Source organism: Aulonocara stuartgranti, assembly GCF_965226115.1.
Source record: "Aulonocara stuartgranti genome assembly, chromosome: 19".
In the NCBI taxonomy this organism is placed as follows: domain Eukaryota; kingdom Metazoa; phylum Chordata; class Actinopteri; order Cichliformes; family Cichlidae; genus Aulonocara; species Aulonocara stuartgranti.
In genome coordinates, this window is record NC_138955.1 from 25,172,657 (window position 1) to 25,179,246 (window position 6,590).

A 6,590-nucleotide genomic window follows, 5' to 3' on the forward strand; every position below is an offset into this window, starting at 1 on the left:
AATTCCAGGGAATTGAAAAAGAAGTTTGGAGAGGTTCTTCTAGCTAAGGTTCTAAGGGATGGGAATTTGCTGGTAGTGGTCAAGTCAGAAGAACAGAAAAACAAGGTGTTGAGTACTGAAAGTATCTGCAAAAAGATAGTACAAGAGAAACGGGTGTTGGGAGACAGTAAAGCGACCAGAGGGGTGATTTCTGGTATCCCAGTAGAAGAGGATTTAGAGAAATTAAAGTGGTGTATTCAGGGGGGCAAGGTCAGCAGAGTAAAGCGACTGTTACAAACTGTTAATGGGGAAAGGGTTAGTAGTTTGTCAGTTTTGTTGGAATTTGAAGGTACTGTGTTGCCGGACAGGGTTAAAATAGGGTGCATGAGCTTTCCTGTGAGAGTATTTGTGCCACCGCCCCTTAGGTGCTATAAATGGCAGAGATATGGACACATTGCTGTAGTCTGTAAGGGGAAACAGAAGTGTCCCAAGTGTGGGGGTGAGCACAGATTTGAGGAGTGTGGAGATAATGTTCTGGACAAATGCAGTAACTGTGGGGGGCAGCATAGGGTGAGTTTTGGGGGCTGTGAGGTAAGTAAGAAGGCCGTGGAGGTTGAGCAGGTCAAGGTTACTCACAACATAAATTATGCTGAGGCAGTCAGGAGGGTTCAGAGGGGTGGAGATGGTCCAGGAAAAGATCAGACAGGGTTACCCCGGAAGCTGTTAGTGTGCATAGGACTTACCCAGGTTTGACAATGGAGAAGTTGATTTTGTTCATTGTGTATGTCATAAACTGTTCAGATCAAGTGAAGCATAAGACAGAGAAAATCAAAATAATAGTGAAGGGGGCAGAGAGGTTTTTCGGGATTAAAGACATATCCTGGGAGAACATAAATAAAAGACTTGGAGGGGAAGGGAGAGCGGAAGGATCAGGGGAGAGGACATTTTGATTGTTTTACAGTGGAATGCTAGAAATTTGATTGCTAATGGTCAAGAGTTTAAAGGACTTGTTGAAAAATGCAAAGAGAAACCAGATATAATCTGTGTACAGGAGTCATGGCTGAAGCCTAATTTGGATTTTGTTATCAAAGGATATAACAACAACAATCTTTATTTATAGAGCACATTTAAAAGCCTTGGGCATACCAAAGTGCTTTACATAAAACAATAAAAGGTTCAAACATTGATAACGGATAAAAAAAAAAAAAAAAAAAATAACGAGTTATGTTCATAGATAAAAGCTACCAATAAGAATGACTACAGCACATGGGTAATAGCAAGATAAAAGCTGTACCACCATAATAAAAGACACCAATAGAAAGATAGGAGGGAATTAATACAAGAGGTCAATAGGTCACAGCAACCAAACAAACAAACAAACAAACAAACCAGCAATTAAAAGGTGGAGAAGGCAAGTTTAAAAAGATATGTTTTAAGCTGTGATTTAAAAGAATGAATAGAATCAGATGCCCGGATGCCAATCGGGAGATTGTTCCACAGCACAGGTGCAACAAGAGCAAACGATCGATCACCTCATATGATGGGGTTCGGAGGGATAGGAAGGAGGGTAATGGGGGAGGTTGTGTACCTTTTGTGAAACGTGGGGTTCAATATAGAGTGGTAGCTATTGGTAAGCAGTTAGAGTATATAGTATTGGAAATTGGGGATTGGGGGGGGGACTTGGGAGCATTAGAGTGGTAAATTTTTATAATCCAGGTGGCAAGCTAATGGAAGTGGCGGAACTGGATACTTACTTAAAGGGGAAAGTGATGTGGTGTGGGGACTTTAATGCTCACAAGTTCTTTATGGGGCTATAGTTGTGATCGGAATGGGGAAGTGATTGAGGAGTTGTTGGATTTGAAGAATTATGTGTGTTTGAACGATGAGAGTGATACTAGGGTTGATGTTAGAACAGGGATTGAATCGGCTATTGATCTAACGTTGGTGTCTGATTCATTGGCAGGCTTATGTTCATGGGAGGTAATGAAACTTACAACAATAGGAAGTGATCATTATCCTATAAAGACTGCGGTGAGGCTGAGCATTGAGAGACAGGTTACCGGGGGAGTGAAGAGATGGTGTTTTAGTGAGGATAATTGGGATGTCTTTAAGGTACTCAGTGAACAGGAATTTCAAAAGGTTGATATGAATGTAGGGGTGGACGATTTAAATGACTCAATTTGTAAAGCCATTTTAGTGGCGGCAAGCAGGGTAATCAAGAGAAAAGGGGGTAGTGGGAAAAGGAAGATTGTGCCATGGTGGACAACGGAGTGTGATAAGGTGATTAAATGTCATAATAAGGCTTTTAAGAAATTGAAGGGTAATCTTAGGGTTTCAGGGTTTCATAGATCAGTATTATGGGTATGTGCAGGTATATATGGATGCTTCAAAGAATCCAGCTAGTGGGGGGTGGCAGTGGTAATTCCGGACTTTATGGTGAAAATTGGGAAGAGGATTAATAATGGGTTGTCTGTGTTTGCAGGAGAAATGATAGCGATTCTATTAGCAGTGCAGTGGGTGGAAGATTTGAGGCCGTTGAACACAATTATTTGTTCAGATTCCAGTGCAGCCTTGGTTAGTCTACAGAATGGTCATTCGAAAGGTAGGTCAGATATTTTATTAGAGGTTTAGCAAACTCTTTACAGGATACATATGATGGGTCTATCGGTAGTGTTTGTATGGGTCCCGGCTCACTATGGGGTAAGGGGGAATGAAGCAGCGGACAGGTTAGCAAAGGCAGTCACTAATCATGAGATGGTTGATCTGGCGGTGAATTTTGGTAGATAACACCTCCCTGGTAACAGACAGCAAGCTCTTAACTGCTTCAGCTCCCTCAAACGCAACTTAACAAGGAAACCTGAGATGTCCCAACATTTCTTCTAATTCATGGGGAAAATATTCGAAAATGGTCATGCTGAAGTTGCTCCTCCTCTCACTCCAAACCAGGAACGATGGTCAAAGGAGCTTGCAAAGAAAAGCGTCTGGACTTCTTTAAGTTACTTGAAGACGTTTCACCTCTCATCCGAGAAGCTTCTTCAGTTCTAAGGTCAAATGGTGGAGAGTCCCAGATTTAAACTTAGTGGGAGTTTCCCCCCACAGAGGGACAAAAGGACCCCTTGATGATCCTCTAATCGCCTGAGCCAAGGTGTGAAACTGGGTGTGCGTCCCAATCAGCCAGAGTTTCGGGTGAGTTCATTGTGAAACCTGGCCCCACCTTATCATGCGAATTCCTGAGGTCAGATGGCCCAGGATGTGAGTGGGCGTTAAGGCGTCTGGGAAGGGATCTCAAAACTGGATTATAGATGGCAGAGAGTGGTATTTACCCATTTTCGGAGTGTACCACCCAAAGAAGCCTGGCGACATCCGTGTCGTTTTTGACCCAAGTGCACAACATGAGGGAGTATCTCTGAATGATGTTCTCTTGAAAGGACCTGACCTCAATAACCTACTCCTGGGAGTTCTGATGAGGTTTCGCAAGGATGCCATTGCAGTAACTGCAGACATCAAGCAGATGTTTCATTCCTTTCTTGTGAGAGAAGAAGATCGTAACTTCCTACGGTTCTTCTGGTTCAGAGACAACAGTCCTACACAAGATGTCATTGAGTACCGCATGTTCGGTACATGTGTTCGGTAATAGCCCTAGCCCAGCAGTTGCCATTTACTGCCTCAGGCAGTCTGCGATGGATGGAGAACCACATCATGACCCTGAGGTGAAACAGTTCATTTGCCTTGACTTTTATGTCGATGATGCACTTAAATCTTTTTCAAGTGTAAAAAGCGCTGTCTGTCTGTTGAAGAAAACTCGGGATGTTTTGGCAAACTCAAACCTGAGGCTCCGCAAAATCGCCTCTAACAGCAAAGAGGTCATGGAGGCTTTCCCACCTGAAGATCTCGCAAATGACTTGAAGGATTTGGATCTGAGCTCAGATATTTTACCTGTACAGCGCAGCTTGGGACTAAATTGGAACTTGGAGTCTGACACGTTCGTTTTTAAAGTCAACAAAGAAGAGAAGCCTTTCACACGCCGAGGCATCCTATCAGTGGTAAATAGCATGTATGATCCCCTGGGATTTGTGGCTCCTGTGACCATTCAAGGGAAGCACATTCTAAGAGAGCTCACACAACAAAGGTGTGACTGGGATTCTCAGCTCCCTGAAGGGATGCAGGAACAATGGAAGTCTTGGCGGGATTCACTGAAAGACTTAAGTGGCGTGAAGATTCCAAGACCCTATACCAAAGCTTTTCTTTCAACAACAAAGACGAGAGAACTGTTTGTCTTTTCTGATGCGTCAACAATGGCTATTGCAGCAGTTGCCTTTCTCAGGGTGGTGGACGAAGCAGGGAATACTCATACTGGCTTTGTTATGGGTAAGGCGAAGCTGGCACCCAGACCTGGACACACAATCCCCAGACTTGAGCTTTGTGCAGCTGTACTGGCCGTAGAGTTAGCAGATTTCATATCATCAGAGCTTGACATGCGCATCGATGCTATCACCTTCTACACTGATAGTAAAGTAGTGCTCGGATACATAAATAACGAGACAAGACACTTTTATGTGTATGTCAGTAATCATATTGTGCGCATCAGAAGGTCCTCTCATCCTAAGCAGCGTAAGTATGTGTCTACAGGGGAAAATCCAGCAGACTGTGCGACTATGTCTGTACCGGCTGCCTTTCTCTCAGATACCTCTTGGCTCACTAGACCTCATTTTCTGACTGAGCCTATGCAAGATTCTCTAGAACCAGACTCCTTTGACCTTGTGGATGCAAACATAGATGCTGAGATACGCCCACAAATCTCTACTTTGCAAACACAGGCTTCTCGCACACTGCTTGGGTCCCACCGTTTCTCCAAATTTTCTTCCTGGCAAGCTTTGAAATGTGCCATTGCTAATCTCCTTCACATTGTGAACAGCTTTCACACACGCAAGGTCAAAGGGACCATGTGATCCAAGGGGTGGCATTTCTGTCAGAAAGCAGGTACACCTGATCAACTCAGTTTATCAGAGCACATCATTATTCAAACTGTGCAGGAAGAGGCATATGCTGAAGAGTTGGCCTGTCTTATGAAGAATAAGGTGATCCCTCAAGGGAGTCCTCTTAGGACCCTGGACCCCTTCATTGACGCACACAATGTCCTCAGAGTTGGTGGTCGGATAAGGCATGGAGAGGTTCCTCATGAAGTTAAGAACCCTAAGATCATTCCTTGCAAGCACCATATTGCAACATTGCTGGTCAGACATTTCCATGACCTGCACCATGGACGCCACTTCACAGAGGGTGCCATCCGTGCAGCAGGCTACTGGATAATAGGTATGAAGAGATTGGTGAGCACTGTCATCCACCATTGTGTCACATGTCGAAAGCTCCGCGGCCTCCCTGAACAACAAAAGATGGCTGACCTGCCATCAGATCGCCTCTCTATGGAACCCCCATTTACCTACGTTGGACTGGACGTGTTTGGCCCGTGGAGTGTTGTTGCACGGCGTACAAGAGGTGGTCTCACTCATAGTAAGAGATGAGCAGTTATATTCACTTGTATGGCCGTTAGAGCAGTCCACATAGAGGTCATAGAATCTCTGGACACCTCATGCTTCATTAATGCCCTCTGGAGGTTTCTAGCTATTCGAGGTCCTGTGAAACAAATACGTTCGGACAGAGGCACAAACTTCGTGGGTGCTTCAGCTGAACTAAAGATTCCATCCAATATTGACTCCACGTCTGTTGAGTACCTGGCAGGAAAAGGCTGTGCATGGGTCTTTAACCCTCCACATGCGTCTCACATGGGTGGCGCATGGGAGAGGATGATAGGAATAGCCAAAAGAATCCTCGATTCAATGTTCCTGCAACTTGAGACATCAAACTTGACGCATGAGGTCCTTACTACACTGATGGCAGAAGTGGTGGCAATTATCAACGCTAGGCCTCTCATACCACCGCCTACCTGAAGGAGATTAGGAATCTGGAGAACTGGTGCCAGAGGAACAACCTCCTTCTAAACGTCAGTAAGACAAAGGAGCTGATAGTGGACTTCAGCACTAAGCAGGAGAGGAACTACCAGACCCCCGTCATCAACGAGTGCCCAGTGGAGAGAGTGGACAGCTTCAAATACCTCGGAGTTCACATCACGCAGGACCTGTCATGGTCCTGTCACATCAACACCGTGGTGAAAAAGGCCCGACAGCGTCTCTACCACCTCAGACGCTTGAGAGACTTCCAACTGCCCTCCAAGGTGCTCAGGAACTTTTACTCGTGCACCATAGAGAGCATCCTGGCGGGAAACATCTTAACCTGGTTCGGGAACAGCACCATGCAGGACAGACGAGCTCTACAGAGGGTTGTGCGGTCAGCTGAGCGCACCATCCGCTCCGAGCTCCCTGACCTGCACTCAATCTACAGCAGGCGGTGCCGGACCAAGGCCAGGAAGATCGTGAAGGACCTCAGCCATCCCAACAACAGACTGTTCTCTCTGCTGAGGTCAGGAAAGCGATTCCGCTCCCTGAAGACCAACACAGAGAGACTGAGGAGGAGCTTCTTCCCGCAGGCGATACGGTCTCTCAATCACACCACCACACAGTACTGACCCACACATATGGTTCTTACACACACAC